A 17,126-nucleotide genomic window follows, 5' to 3' on the forward strand; every position below is an offset into this window, starting at 1 on the left:
TTGATATGATGTATCTTTGTTCTTGTTTACCTCTAAGAATTTTTTTATTTTCTTCCTGATGTCTTCTGTTATTGTCATCATACAATAGCATATTATTTAATCTCCAGGTGTTGGAGTAGTTTGTTTTTTATTATGTGATTTATTTCTAATTTCAATCCATTATGATCTGATAGAATACAAGGTAGTGTCTCTATCTTCTTGTATTTGCTAACAGCTTTGTGGCATAGAATATGGTCTATTTTAGAGAAGGATCCATGTGCTGCTGAGAAGAAAGTGTATTTGCTCTTTGTTTGATGATATATTCTATACATGTCTGTTAAGTCTAAATTATTGATTGTGTTATTGAGATCTATGGTTTCTTTGTTCAATTTTTGTTTGTAAGATCTGTCCAGTGGGGAGAGAGGTGTGTTAAAATCACCTAGTCTTATTGTGTTGTGGTCTATTTGATTTCCGGAATTGAGAAGGATTTGTTTGACATACATGGGTGAGCCACTGTTTGGGGCCTAGATATTTATAATTGTTATGTCTTGCTGATTTATTCTTCCCTTAAGCAGTATGAAATGTCCTTCTTTATCCCTTCTGACTAGTTTTGGCTTGAAGTCCACATTATCTGATATGAGGATGGATACTCTGGCTTTTTTGCTGAGTCTATGTGCATGGTATGTTTTTTCCCATCCTTTCACCTTTAGTCTGTGGGTATCTCTTTCTATGAGGTGAGTGTCTTGCAGGCAGCATATAGTTGGATCTTTCTTTTTAATCCAATCTGCCAGTCTATGTCTTTTGATTAATGAGTTCAGGCCATTAACATTCAGGGTTATTGTTGAGATATGATTTGTATTCCTGGTCATTTGGCTCATTTTTGTTTTTTGACATGACTTGGTTTCTCCTTTATTTGGCTATTCCTTTAGGGTAGTTCCTCCCTTTGCTGATTTACATCGTTGATTTTTATCTCTTCCTCATGGAATATTTTGTTTAGAATGTTCTGTAGTGCTGGCTTTCTTTTTGTAAATTCTTTTAGCTTTTTTTTTTTATCGTGGAAGGATTTTATTTCGTCATCAAATCTGAAGGTAAGTTTTGCTGGGTATAAGATTCTTGGTTGGCATCCATTTTCTTTCAGAGCTTGAAAAATGCTGTTCCAGGCCCTTCTAGCTTTTAGGGTCTGGATTGAAAAATCTGCTGATATCCGTATTGGTTTCCCCCTGAATGTAATTTGATTCTTTTCTCTTGCAGTCTTTAAAATTCTATCTTTATTTTGTATGTTAGGCATTTTCTTTATAATGTGCCTTGGTGTGGGTCTATTATAATTTCGTATATTTGGAGTTCTATAAGCCTCTTGTACTTGATTTTTCATTTCATTTTCTTGATTCTTCAGATTTTGGAAATTTTCTGATATTATTTCATTGAATAGATTGTTCATTCCTTTGGTTTGTTTCTCTATGCCTTCCTCAATCCCAATAATACTTAAATTTGAGCTTTTCATGATATCCCATAATTCTTGTAGATTCTGTTCATGATTTCTTACCATCTTCTCTGTTTGGTCAACTTTGTTTTCAAGATTAAACATTTTGTCTTTAATTTCTGAGGTTCTGTCTTCCAGGTGTTCTGTCCTATTGGTTATGCTTTCTATGGAGTTTTTAACTTGGTTTATTGTTTCCTTCATTTCAAGGATTTCTGTCTGTTTTTTTTTTTTTTTAATATCTCCAACTCTTTATTGAAATGATCTTTTGCTTCCCTCATTTGCTCTTTTAACTGTTGAGGATGCAATCATTCAAAGCCTGCATTTGTTCTTTCATCTCATTGATTGCTTCTCTGATCATTTTAATTATGTACATTCTAAACTCCCTTTTTGACATTTCTTCTGCCATGCTGTCATTGGATTTTATTGATGTAGCATCTAGGTTTGTTTGGGACATTTTCTTCCCTTTTTTTCTCATATTGGTCAGGTATCTACCCCTCTAGTAGTGAAACTCTGAGATATTGCAGATTTCCTCTATTGACTTATAGTGTCACTGTAGATTTCCAATAACTCACCTCCTAGTCTTCAGTAGCCTGAAGTCTTGGAGGAGCTTGATAATGCAGTGATACACAAGGAAGCTGCCCCTCTAGGGGTTGTGGCCTTCAGGTGTGGTATATTTCCTGCTTGTGGGCAGAGGTGCCTCCACTTGTTGACCGATGGTAAGCCAAAAGGGGACTAGAGTGCAGGCTGGGGCATGGCTGGTCTGGGCCTGTGTCTCTGGTTCTACTGCCCTGGTGGGAAAGCCTTACCAGACAGGGAAGACTCACTCAGTGGGGATGTCTTGCTGGGCAGTTCTCCTCCAAGATGTTCCCTTCAGTCCAGAACTACCACCTGGGCTGGGCAGCCCTCCTCTGCAACGTGCCCTGGGGCCTGGAACTACCACCTGTGCTGGGGGGCCTGGCCCTGGGAGGGACTCTCTCTGAGCAGCCGTCCTCTATGACGTTCCCTGGGGTCCAGAGCTACCACCCAGGCCTGGGATCCTTGCTCTGTGCTGAAGCCTCTTGCTGGGCGGCCCTCCTCTGCAATGCTCCCGGTTGTCCAGGTTCATGGCTCCAGTGGGGGAGTCTCACTGGGCCACTCTACTCCAGGAATTTCCCTGCATTCTGAGACTACTGACCCGTCTAGGGAGCCTTGCCAGTGGGAGAGACTCACCCAGAGGCTCTGAGTTGGTCCAGGTCTCTCAATACCTCCTCTTCTTGAATCCTGAGTCCGTCAAAGGGCCTCCAGTCTCCTGTAGGTGTCTCAGGAAGGGAGCTGCCTTCCCATGATGATGGTCACGTCCTCAGGAATCATTCAAAACGCCTACACCAGCCTCCAGAGAAGCTGGGGAGCCCCAGGGAGGGTGTGCTGAGTCAGCACAGAGGCGAGTGCAGTGTCCCTCAGCAGTAGGGGGGCAGGCGGTCAGGCTTAGTGATGGCGACTGACTTCTGTGTGGGGGTCGGCCAATATTCACTTTTTTAATGTACAAATATCATTTTTAAACTCAGCTCACAGCTCTGTCAATATATTGCACAATTTAAGATCGTCTTTGGATAATGTTTTTGTTTACCATCTAATTATATTCCCTTCTTATATTTAACTTGTTATGATTAAATATTTTGATTTTTAAAGTACTTTAGTTGTCTGATAGCAAAACTTTTCTGAAGATTTAAATTAGGCTTATAAATCTATAAAATTTTAAACATGCTAATTCTTACATTTGCAAATATTCTGATATCATGTATAATTTTAGTGAGATTTTTATTTAAAATAATTTCTGGATCAATTAACCCATGAATAATTACTTAAACACTACAAACTCAGATTCCTTCTAATCCTACTAGGGAAATGATCTCTGAAGTTGCTGTAAGATAGACAAATAAATAAGATATCTCCATAATTAGAATGAGAATCATTTTAATATCTATTCAAGTGGTATGTCCCTAAGATATGAAAAGAATTCAGGAGTCCTCCAACATTCTTTAAATGAAAAATGTATGTATACACACACACACACACACACACACACACACACACATATATACACATATACATATATGTGTATATATATATATCTTAGGAAACAATCTCATGGACACTAAAAGGATAACAAAGAGTATTGTGAATAACTCTAGGCCACAAAATTTGATAACTTACAGGAAATGAGTCAATTCTTTGAAAGAAATAAACTATCAAAACATATAAAAGGGAAAATAGATAACCTAAATAGTCCTGTTTTTTTTTTAAAAGAAATTGAATCAATAATGAATACCTTCCTCCAAAAGAAAGATCGAGGGCCAGTGAGTTCTAGCAAACAACAAAGGAAGAAATGATACCAATTTTCCATAATCTTTTCCAGAAAAATGGAAGCATAGGGAAAACTTCCGAAATCATTCTATGAAAGCAGACTTACCTAATACCAAAACCAGACAATGACATTACAAGAAAACAATGTCTCTACTTAACATAGATGCAAAAACTTCAACCAAGTATTGGCAAATGGAATATATCAATGCATAAAAAGAATTATAAACCATGTTCAATTGGAATTCATTTTAGGAGAGCAAAGTTGGTTCCACATATGAAAATCAATCCATGTAATTCACTGTATCAACAGGCTAACCAAAGAAGAAAATAAAAAATTGCATCATTTGATAAGAAAAGGCATTTGACAGGGTCTAGCACCCATTCATGATAAAAGCTCAGCAAACCAGGAGTACAGGGGAACTTTCTCCACTTGATAGAGTACTTTATGAAAGTCCTGAAACTAATGTACTTGATGGTGAGACTGATGCTGTTCCTTTAAGATTGGAGCAGGTGGGGCTGGGTATATAGCTCAGTTGGTAGAGTGCTTGCCTCCCATGAACAAGACCCCGGGTTCAATCCCCAGCACCACCAAAAAAAAAAAAAAAAAAAAAAAAAAAAAAAAAGATTGGAGCAGGCATGTTCTCTCTCATCACTTCTATTCAGCAATCTACTGGAAGTCCTAGCTAGTGTGATAGATGAGACAAGGAAACAAAAGGTATATGGAGTAGAAAGGAAATAAAATTGTTGATTCACAGATGATTTTTATTGTCTATGTAGAAAATCCCAAAGCATCAATACAAAAACTCTTAGAACTAAAAAACAAGTACAGCAGCAGCATTGCAAGATAGAAAACAAAAGTCAGTTTCTTTCCTGCACACCAATAATAAATGACTGGACTTGGGGAAAGCGAACACACTCACCAAACACCCACAAACCTTTTTTTATAATGGCATCCCAAAAAGGAAATACTTAGATCTAAATCTAACAAACTGTATATGTCTATATATTAAAAACCACAAAACACTGATGAAATAAATGAAAGATATCAATAAGTGAAGAGATCTGTGTTCATGCCTAGATTGTTAATATAATGGATTGACCTGTAGATCTAATGCAATCCCAATTAAATCCTGCAAGCTTTGTTTTGGGTACCAACAAATTGATTCAAAAGTTTATACGGAGATGTGAAAGAACTAGAAAAGCAAACAAATCACTGAGAAAGAACAAAGTTGGAGGACCTCACACTAATCAATTTCAAGGTTTACTGTGCAGCTACACTAATTAAAGCAAGGTAGTGGAATACTATTCATCCATAAAAATGAAATCCTGACATTTTCAATAACATGGATAAATTTGTAGGAAATGACACAAAGTGGAACAAGCCAGGCCCAGAAGACAAATACTTCATGGTCTCACCCATATGTGGAATCTAAAAACATTCATCTCATAGAATTTGAGGATAGAACAGTGATGACCAGAGACTGGGGAGAGGGTGGGTGGATTGGTGATGAGGAGAGTTTGACCAGTGAATCCAAAGTTACAGTTAGAGGGGAGGAATAACTTTGAATATCCTATTGCACAATAGGATGACTATAGTTTGCAACAATTTAGTGTATTTTGGAGTAGCTAGGAAAGAATTTGAATATTTTCACTATAAAGAAAGGATAAATGTTGAAAGTGATGGATATGCTAATTGCCCTGATTTGATCATTACATAATGCACACATACATTGATATATCACACTGGGTCCCATAAACATGTGCAATAATCGTACATCAATTAAATAAAATTTATAATCAAAGCAAGAAATTGCAATATTCAAGAAAGGATAAACATGGAGCATAACAGAGACCCCGAAAGTAAACCTACACAATCAATCAACTGATCTTTGATAAAGGCATCAAGGCAATTCAGTGGAGAGAGCATAGTCTTCATTTTTTTAGCAAATGCTTCCGGAACAACTGGAAGTTAAAGAACTTATGTTTTTTGAGCATCTGATTTTAAGGTGTGATTTGTTTATTTTTGCAGTGCTGGGGTAGAAAACTAGGGCCTTGAGTATGCTAGGCAAGCATACTACCCTGAGCTATACCCCTAGGCCCTGGGGTTTTAAAATTTGAGATTTTAATGAATTTATATATATTATTAGGATATTTAATAGAATTTAAATATGCACATATTTATAAGGATCACAAGGATCCTGCAATTATACATGTACATAGGGTAATACTGTCCATCTCATTCCATCTTTTCCTTCCCATGCCCCCTCCTCTCCCCTTCTTCCCCTCTCCACAATCCAAAGTTTCTGCATTCTTCCCTAGTTCTTCCCCACCTCCATTATGGATAAGTATCTTCATATCAGAGAAAACATTTGGCCTTTGGTTTTGGGGGATAGATTTATTTAGTTTAGCAAAAAAGAAAGAAAAAAATTCTGAAGACATTCACTTTTAAAAGGCATTTACTTTGAAAGAGGCAACCTTCCCTGAGTTGGAAGTCTGTTATATTGTAACCAGTGCGGAAGAGGAAATACTCTTGTAGCATCATTATTAAATCTTTCTTTTCTTTCAAAAAAAAAAAAAAAAGCTGGCTAGGGTTACAAATAGAAGAATAATATTTGTAAGCTGAACTTAGAAATTTAAGGAATAATGAAGTATTTGTATTCTTTTTAAAATAGATATTGGGCGCGTAAAATTGGGTCATTCAAAATCTTTGGTTTGTGACATTTTCTCATTATTGGTCCTTTCTTGGTGTTTATTTGGTTAGTTACTTTAATAAATTGAACCCACTTAATATTAATTTTAAAGTCAAAGTAAACTTCTTCATTCCAAAACTGTCTATGAGTACATAAAAACTCCCATATTTGTAGGTTGGAATGGGATGTGTCAAGGGCTAAACCATGTTTCTGTGTATAAGAATGGCTATTCACAAGCAGTAGCATTTAGCTTATTTATTAAACGCAGGACATTTGGACATTAGAATAATTTAAAAAATGGATGAAGCAGAAAAACACTGTTCAGATGAGGCTTCTATTGTGAAAGGTCAAGAGAAAGAAAATTTAAAATAAGGAGTTCTATACTAAATGTCATGGGATGGTTCCTGACATGCAGGAACCCTCAAAGTGCTATTGCTGAAGGTGATAGTGAATGAGACTAATGAGAGATGAATTAGGGCCATCTAAGTGAAAATGTCACACAGGTAACTACAGATGCAACATCAGCACTCTTGGAGAAATGGGATTGAGAACAACAATGTGGGGCCACTGTTTAGAACCAAGAATTGATGCTTTGAGGATAGTGCCCACTTCCATGGGGGATGTGAGGAGAGGAGGACAGACAGAAGAAAAGTCTATTTCCTTCCGCATATTTTCCCCTTTGTATAACTTCCCTGCTTTCCTTTCCTCCTCTCCTGGGATGGGGTGGGAATGTTTCCTCTTGGATTATAAAATCATCTGGAGACCAAGAGCCACCTTATCACAGAGATTCCTTTGAAGCCCTCTAAACTATTAGAAACACACCCAGAAGACAGCACATCTGTGTAACTATACCCAACTCATTCCATATCAATGGCAAACTGAGATTTGTTTACTGTGGGCTCCATGTCACACTATAGGTACTTAAATATTAGTAGGATGAATGAAGGTTGTGACTAGGTGATTCTTTTATGAATGTGCCACCATATTTTGTTAATTCTCATAAGCCTCAGTAAAATGAATTTCAGTTTTACAAGGGTTGGTAATGTGTCTGAGTAACTTGGGTTACAGTAAATAAACCCATTCTAGCATGGGCCCTATGAGGTTAGATAAGCCACAGTGCAACACCCTGGCAGAGTTCCTCACCTTTAACTAAGGTACTGTATCTGATCAACCCTGTAGGGATGGTTTAAAGCTAACTATTGTGTAAACTTTCAGAATGGTATGTGTTAAGAGGCACAGAAGGTGAGTGAATATCTTGCTCCTTTATACAGAGAGACAGATAGAAGCAGATAGTGACTTGCACAAGCTCTCACTGGAAGTGAGTGTCCAACTGGGATTAGAACTCAGTCTTATGTGACTCCAGAATGCTATTTTCTGAAAATGAACTTCTTGTGTATTACCTTTAGATAGTGATTTTGAAGATTCAAGAAGAGGCTTTCTTTTTGATATTTAAGCACCCTAATTCTTTCCTGAAGAAATATATCCAAGTGCATTTGATGTATTGATTGTGGATAGCATCCAATAATAATATTGCGTATATTTGTGAAATTTACCATTGTCTTACTCTATTTTCTGATAGAGAATACCTGAGACTGGGTGATTGTAAAGGAAAGAAGTTGACTTAGGCTTATGATTTTGGAGGCTGGAAAATCTAATATTGGGTGGCAGAATCTGTTGAGGACCATGTGCTGCTTCACAACGTGGCAAGCTTGGTAGGGTAAGCAGGCACATCCAGAAAGAGACAAGCAGGAGAAGCTTTCCTGGTAACTTATCCAGAGCTCACTCTCTATCTCAGGAATTAACCCAGTTCCTTGAGAAAGGCATTGATCACTCCGGATGACCTAATCACCTCTTTCTTTTGCAGGGGGAGGGGTACCAGGGATTGAACTCAGAGACACTTGACCACTGAGCAACATCCCCAGCCCTATTTTGTATTTTGTTTAGAGACAGGGTCTCACTGAATTCCTTAGCACCTTACTTTTCCTGAGACTGACTTTGAACTCTAGATCCTGCCTCATCCTCCTGAGCTGCTGGGATTACAGGCATGTGCCATTGCACCTGGCCCTAATAACCTTTTAAAGGCACTACTTTCCAATACTGCCACAATGATATTGGGTTCCTACATGAGTTTCAGAGGGGAAAAACCTTTTTCAAACCATGACAATCATATTTATCACTTTTTGGTTTATAAATAAGCATATTAATCACATTTAAAATACAATCTTTACCAGCTTGTGAGCACAGTCACCTGAAAACTTTGAACTTTACATATATTTAGCTGATATTACAAATCGAGTAACTTGTCCAAATCAAAGGATGTAGGGATAAATTCAGCCAACAATGACACACTCAGACCCAAGGACCTGAGATGACCACCATATTTTTTAACTAAAAAGTAAACCAGTTGGCACTGAGGTTAAGTGTTATTCTCATTTTATATATACACTGGTTTTCCTGAAGGATTAATAAATTGTATTTCTTTACTAAGTAGGGCTGTAAGTGAGAATATTGATGAAAATTTTCTGAATCTACAATTTTTTTCTCTAGCAGAATGTAATTTCTTTTAACAGTTTAATTGAGGTATAATTAATATACAATAAATTGTACATATGCAGTGTAAACTATGATATTTTAACACATGCATATACATGTTAAAACTATCATCACATATATATTTAGAGGAACCTGGAAATTCCACCAGAAAACTCTTAGAACTCATAAGTGAATTCAGTAAAGTAGCAGGTTACAAGATCAATGCTCATAAATCCAATGCATTTGTATACATAAGTGATGAATCTTCAGAAAGAGAAATTAGGAAAACTACCCCATTCACAATAGCCTCGAAAAAAATAAAATACTTGGGAATCAATCTCACAAAAGAGGTGAAAGACCTCTACAATGAGAATTATACAACACTAAAGAAAGAAATTAAAGAACACCTTAGAAGATGGAAAGATCTTCCATGTTCTTGGATAGGAAGAATTAATATTGTCAAAATGGCCATACTACCTAAAGTGCTATACAAATTCAATGCAATTCCAATTAAAATCCCAATGACATACCTTACAGAAATAGAGCAAGCAATTATGAAATTCATCTGGAAGAATAAGAAACGCAGAATAGCTAAAGCAATCCTTAGCAGGAAGAGTGAAACAGGGGGTATCGCAATACCAGATCTTCAACTCTACTACAAAGCAATAGTAACAAAAACGGCATGGTATTGGTACCAAAATAGACAGGTAGATCAATGGTACAGAATAGAGGACACAGACACAAACCCCAATAAATACAATTTTCTCATACTAGACAAAGGTGCCAAAAATATGCAATGGAGAAAAGATAGCCTCTTCAACAAATGGTGCTGGGAGAATTGGAAATCCATATGCAACAGAATGAAACTAAACCCCTATCTCTCACCCTGCACGAAACTAAACTCAAAATGGATTAAGGACCTCGGAATCAGACCAGAGACCCTGCAGATTGTAGAAGAAAAAGTAGGTCCAGATCTTCAACATGTCGGCTTAGGACCAGACTTCCTTAACAGGACTCCCATAGCACAAGAAATAAAAGCAAGAATCAATAACTGGGATAGATTCAAACTAAAAAGCTTTCTCTCAGCAAAGAAAACTATCAGCAATGCGAAGAAAGAGCCTACAGAGTGGGAGAATATCTTTGCCAATCATACTTCAGACAGAGCACTAATCTCCAGAATCTATAAAGAACTCAAAAAACTCTACTCCAAGAATTCAAATAATCCAGTCGACAAATGGGCTAAGGAAATGAATAGACACTTCACAGAAGAAGATCTACAAGCAATCAACAAACATATGGAAAAATGTTCAACATCTCTAGTAATAAGAGAAATGCAAATCAAAACCACCCTAAGATTCCACCTCACCCCAATTAGAATGGCGATTATCAATAATACGAGCAACAACAGGTGTTGGCGAGGATGTGGGGAGAAAGGTACACTCATACATTGCTGGTGGGGCTGCAAATTAGTGCAGCCACTTTGGAAAGCAGTGTGGAGATTCCTTAGAAAACTTGGAGTGGACCCTCCATTTGACCCAGCTATCGCACTCCTTGGCCTATATCCAAAGGACTTAAAATCAGCATAGTACAGAGATACAGCCACATCAATGTTCATAGCTGCTCAATTCACAATAGCCAGACTGTGGAACCAACCTAGATGCCCTTCAATTGATGAGTGGATAAAGAAACTGTGGTATATATATATACAATGGAATATTACTCAGCCATAAGGAATGATAAAATTATGACATTTGCAGGCAAATGGATGAAATTGGAGAATATCATGCTAAGTGAGATAAGCCAATCTCAAAAAGCCAAAAGATGAATGATATCGCTAATAAGTGGATGATGACACATAATGGGGGGAGGGAAGGGTTAGTGTTAGGGTTAGAGTTAGGGTTAGGGAGGGGGGCAAGAATGGAGGAAGGAAGCACTGTATAGAGGGAAAAGAGGGGTGGGAGGGGTGGGGGGAAGGGAAAAAATAACAGAATGAATCAAACAACATTACTCTATGTAAATTTATGATTACACAAATGGTAAGCCTTTACGCCATGTACAAACAGAGAAAGAACATGTATCCCATTTGTTTACAATAAAATTAAAAAAAAGAAAAAAAACCAAAAAAACTATCATCACAATCAACATAATAAATCTACTATTTCTCAAAACTTTTACAGATCCCTTGGTAATCCCTCCTTCCCATTTTTTCCACCCCTCAATTGCCAGGTAACCTCTGATCTTTCTGTCCCTACATATTAACATGTTTTTGCTAGAATTTTACATAAATTGTTACATACGGGATATATTTTTTTCTTGCAGAGTAATTATTTTGAAATTCATTGATGTTGTTGATGTATTACTAGTCCATTCTGCTTTATTGCTGAGTAATATTCCATTATATGGTTATATCATTTTATGATGGACATTTGAATTATTTCCAGTTTTGTGCTATCACCAAAAAGGCAGCAATGAATATTTCTGTACAAGTCTTTGAATGAGTGCAGGCTATTTTTTTTCCTCTTGGTTCAAAATCTAGGACGGAATAGCTGGATTCGTCTAGGTGTATGTTTAACATATTAGAAATCATCACACTATTTTCTAAAGTGATTGTGTCATTTTACATTCATACCAACAGTGAACGAGAGTTCCAGTTGCTCCACTTCCTTGCACACGCTCAGTCTTTTAAATTTTAGACATTCTAAGAGATGTGACATGTACCTCATTGTGACTTAAATTTCCAATTTGCTGAAGATTAGCAATGTTGAGGATCATTACATATGCTTGTTTGCCAATTGTTTATCTTCTTTGGTTAGGTGTCTATTAAAAAATTTCTCTGTTTTTTAAGTGGTTTCTTTTGTTGTCTTATTATTGAGTTCTTTATGTGTTCATCATATGTGCAATTTATAAATATTTTATTATAAGTTTATGGCTTGTCTTTTCATTCTCTTATCAAAATTAAAAACGTCTGTTCTTCAAAAGGCTGTTGAGTTCTGAATTATTGATTTACTTTTATGGGCTGTGTATTTGGTGTTATATCTAAGATATCTTTGCCTAGCCTAGAATCATAAAGATTCACTAATAGTTTTATAATTGCAGGTTTTACATTTAGATCTGTTTCATTTTGAGGTAGTTGATATATGATTTAATGAATGATCAAAGTTTATTTTTTTGCAGGTGGATATACAATTATTCCAGTCCCAATGAAATCTATCTTTACTTCTTTGACTTGTCTTTGTACTTTTGCCAAAAGTCAATTGTTCGTATGTCTGTGGATTGGTTTCTGGCCTCTCCTTTCTGCTCTGTGATCTATTTGTCTATCTTTATGCCCATTGAGAACTATAGCTTTATAAGTCATCTTGAAACCAGGAGTGTAATTCCTCCAGCATTGTTCCTTTTGCAAAGTTGCTATAGCTATTCCAGGTCTTTTTCATTTCCATATGAATTTTAGAATTAGATTTCCTATTCCTACAGGAAAGTTTGCTTTTGTCTATCACAAAAATTCATATTTTGGTTTAGATTGCATTGAATCTACGTAGATCATTTAATTGACATCTCAACAAAGTTGAGTCTTCTGAGATTGCCTACAAATCTACCTAACTTGACAGCAATGAATACCACTGTCAGACCTTCTGAGCTATGCAACTCCCACTCAGCCTTCCATGGGTGACCGAAGACTCCGGTGTTGAGACCGAGCAAGATGTCAGTGTCAAGTCATATAACAAATTCAACACCAGTAAGCTTAATTCCTTGTCTTAAAAAAAAATAAAAAATAAAAATAAGCATAAAAACAAATTCTAAATTTTTTCCCCATGCCTCAGTGAATCCATTTTTCCCTGTTGGGGGAAGCACTGTAAAATGCCTGTCTATCTCTAACATGCTGTGATAGAAAGAATGTATTTTCCCCTGATCCTTACAACAGTCAAAATTACATTGTGTTCTGTGTGATTATTGCATTTGGTCTCCAAGGCAGCACCTTGTACCCTCTCTGACTTGGAGGAGAGAAGAGATAATAGGCAACATCTGGCTGCCTAGCAAGTGGAGCTTGACACAGTGTTAGAAACGAGACACAGCTACGGTTTTTTTAGCCATATTGCTCTGGTTGTTATTTGTTGATGAAAGCTGTGGGAAGAAATGGCAATGCATATAAACAGGAGAAATTGAGTCATCATGTATGCTTCTTTTGAAAATGCAAACAGCAAAAATCATTTCCAAAGTATTCAAACCACCTATGACTAATCACGGGATGACCAATGTTACCCTTGTGAAGTGGTAATCAAGTGCCTTAAAGATATTTCCCCTCTAATTTTGAGCATTTTAAAGCAATATGACAGCATGATTCAGATTTTCCTAGTGCAGGTGTCCATAGTGTTTCCAAATTTATGATATTTTGGAGCCAACACTTTTTTCCCTATGGGCTTTGATGGCCCACACTCAGTAGATTTAGCAAGGTGGGGCTCTGGGTTGCTAGGCAATCCTTCTGCTCATCTCTGGCTGGATCCTTTTCTTGCTTGCCATGGCTGCTATTCCAGACTTTTACATTCATTAACATCCAGTAATTATTGACTGTAGCCTTCTCTGTAGTAGGTAGGCACGGTATTCTCACCTCCTGTTCATGTTTTCTCTATTCTTGGCAGATAAATCAGCTTTTCAGCTAAACTTCCCTCTTTTACCTACAAACATGTCCATCTCCTCAGATCTTTCCTTCTGTCCTTCCCATCTCTCAGGAAGAGGCATCCTTCCTGAATTTGTCCTCACCCCCTTATTTTCATTCCTACCCATCTTCCTGGGTCACTAGGGTTTGTTTAGATATTCCGCTTCCTTTGATGTCCAGTCTTTCTAACTGGACCCGTCTTTCCAGAATACAAATCTGATGACATCTCCCTGCCTCCTCCCCACTTTCCCTACCACACTCTAAACCCTTTAGGGATCACTATTATCTTAGCATATCCTAAGGAAAAACTTCCAAATCTGCAAGTCTGACTTCTGACCGGGGCTCCATTCTTACCTTTAGCTTACTCCTCCTTTCTCTGCCCTAGATATACTGAAGTCTCAATTTTTCAATCACATCTTGGGCTTTCTCCTATCATAGGCCTTGCATGAGCTCTTCCCTTATAAGCCCCTCTTGTCCTTACCGTCTCAGTTCAGGCATCATTTCTGTAGAGAACTGTTCCCCAGCAAGCTCCAATTCTTCTAGCATAGATGCCATGGCTTGGCTGGCACTTGTCATAACTGCCACTCTTCATTTAGCTTAGTTTTTCATTTAGTTTATTTGATTAATGTTGATCTCCCTCCCTAAGTTCTAAACTCCATAAATACAGGCGCTTGTCTTATTGTGCTCATTATTTCATATCAGAGGCTGACCCAGTGTCTAGTAATTCAGAAATGTACAGAAAATAATTGTAAGCTGAAGGTCACCAATGATCTTCACGTTGTTGTGTTTAACATCTCCCCTTTGGCTGATCTTATTCTCTTTGAACGCTACCATCTTGGACAATGTTATCCACTTCATCCTTGAAATCCCTTCCTTTCTTAGTATATTAACTTTCCTTTATCTTTTTTTTTTTTTTTTTGGTACTGGGGATTGAACTCAGAGGCACTTGACCACTGAACCACACCCCCAGCCCTATTTTGTATTTTATTTAGAGACAAGGTCTCACTGAGTTGCTTAGTGTCTCACTTTTACTGAGGCTGGATTTGAACTCTCGATTTTTCTGCCTCAGCCTTCCAAGCCGCTGGGATTGCAGGTGTGCGCCACCATGCCCACCCTCCTTTATCTTTTATTACTCTTCTCTCTTCTTGTCTCTTTTATCATCTTTTCTTTCTTTTCATAACTTCATTTTATGTAATAAATTTTAGTTGAATGAATGAATGAATGAAATGTTAGTTTTCTCAAGGTTCTGTCATTGATCTTACCTCTTTTTCTTACTTGTTCTTTTCCTTGATGATCTTAACCAATGTCATGACTTCACCATCATCCATATGTTGGTCCAGACCTGTATTTCCAACTAAATATCTTCATAGAGTTGTCTATGGTAACTTCATCTCAACTCAATGCAACCCAAAGTTGTTTTCTTCCTTAAATGTTTTCCTTCATTCTACTTGTAGTAAAGGTCTCCATTACCCAATTGGAGGCCTAAGCCCAAGACCTAAGGTCATTCTTGTTTTTCCCTCTTCTACTGATACCAAATTCTGTTGATGCAAATGAAATGTACCTTTGCAAAAATCACCATATATTTCCTAATCACTACTGCCTAGTTCTGTAGTTCTCAAACTTTTTCTTTTTCCTTTTTAAAGAAGAACTCCTCCATAGAGAATTGTAGCAGGCAGATGAAGGAGAGTTGCTGTCTGTGGTGGGTGAAGGGAACTTGAAGCATATCCTTGCCTAATACAGGGAGACCAGAAGACGCTGTGGTTTGAAAACCACCACCTATGTGACTGCAAGAGTCCTTTATAGACTGACTTTGAATTTTATTCATAGGTAAGACACAGAGATAATACTTAAGAGAGTTACTGTAAAAATTAAATATAAGGCCCTGGACATGGGGAACACTCTCAGTAAGTGCCACCTGTAATTCCTTTAATTTCTTATGATCTTTAAACTAACTTCTTGTTTAGACCTTGCTATTTCTCTTGGACATATCTAGTTGCTCATATTGAAAATTCCAGTCTAGACTTTATGAAAGTTGTCTCTCTTCATTTCTATTCTTCCCTTCTTAGTCCAGAGTCTCGTGGCCTCATTGCCTGATGATCAAGCCATTGCCTAACTGACTCACATTCCTCCCATCAATTTCTCCTATCGTTATACAACACGTTTGAGTCTGGGGCCAGATATACTTCTTGGCTATCCACTAACCACAGGACCTTTGCTTGCTAACTACCATGTTCTGGAACTTTCATTCCAGCATTTTCTTTTACTCCCTCACACAAACCCTTGAATGAAATCAAGCTGGGTTTGTCATTGCTCCCTGAGCCCATGGGACCCTGAGTTTTCTTCTCATTTGCAGAGAGAGAAACACTTTGCTTCTCTTAGTCTTAGGTGTTGGTTAAGGTTTATTCTCTGGTTCAGTATGTCTTACCAGCTCCTAGAAGACTCCAGTTTGGTCCTTTTTTATTTATTTGGAATTTTCTTAGCTGGATCCCAAACCATAAGCAGTTAAGAGCCAGGTTATTAATTGATTTATTCATTCACATAATAGGTATTTAAGAAATACCTACAAGAAGTGCTGAGAATATAATTCTGATTGTGGTAAATATAGACTCTACTATCAAGAAGATCATATCTGAGATGGGAGAGGAAGGGGGAAAAAAGACACTTATAATGAAGTGAAATAGGCACTAAGGTGGGGAAGCAAGGACCTGTGGGGTTCTAGGGGAAGGCCTAATATAAAGCAGGGTCAAGTTGAGGTGAGCCAAGGATGACTTCCCCAGGAGGAGACTGAGAGGCTGAGACCTACAGGAAGAGCTGGAGTTAAGCAGGTGAGGAGAAGGGAAGGCTGTTCCAAGCAAAGGGAACTTTAGAGTTGGTTCTTCCAAGGCAGATCAGTCACTAGAAGGCAGAGGAACAGGAAGGTAGGGTGGATATTCATGTCAGGATTCATTTTGAGCTTAAAAAGGACCAGGGAAACTCTGGGAATCTAGTTCAGGATATATATTACTGCTTTGACTTGGATATGGTTTGCCCCCCAAGGTTCATGGACTGAAATGTTGGTCCCTAGTGTGGTAGTTGGGGAGGTGGAACATGAAGAGGTGAGGCCTAGTGGAGGAAAATTAGGGCATGGTTGTTCCATCCTCATGAGTGGATTAATCTGTGTCATGGAAATGAGGTAAGTCTTGTAAGGAATATTAGCTTCCACAAGAGCTGACTGTTATACAATAAATGAGCCTGGCTGCTCCCGTCTCACCTGGCTCTGGCTTCCTGTCTCACCATGTGACCTCTTTCTCTAACACATGTTCCTGTCATGATGCCATCTACCATTTTGTGATATAGCCAGAAGTTCCTCACCAGAGGCTGAAAAGATGGGGCTGCCCCATCCTGAAGTTTCAGCCTCCAAAAGTGTAAGCTAAATAAGCCTCTTTTCTGTATAAAAGTGTTCAGCCTCAGG

This window comes from Sciurus vulgaris (assembly GCF_902686455.1).
Source record: "Sciurus vulgaris genome assembly, chromosome: 4".
Classification (NCBI taxonomy): domain Eukaryota; kingdom Metazoa; phylum Chordata; class Mammalia; order Rodentia; family Sciuridae; genus Sciurus; species Sciurus vulgaris.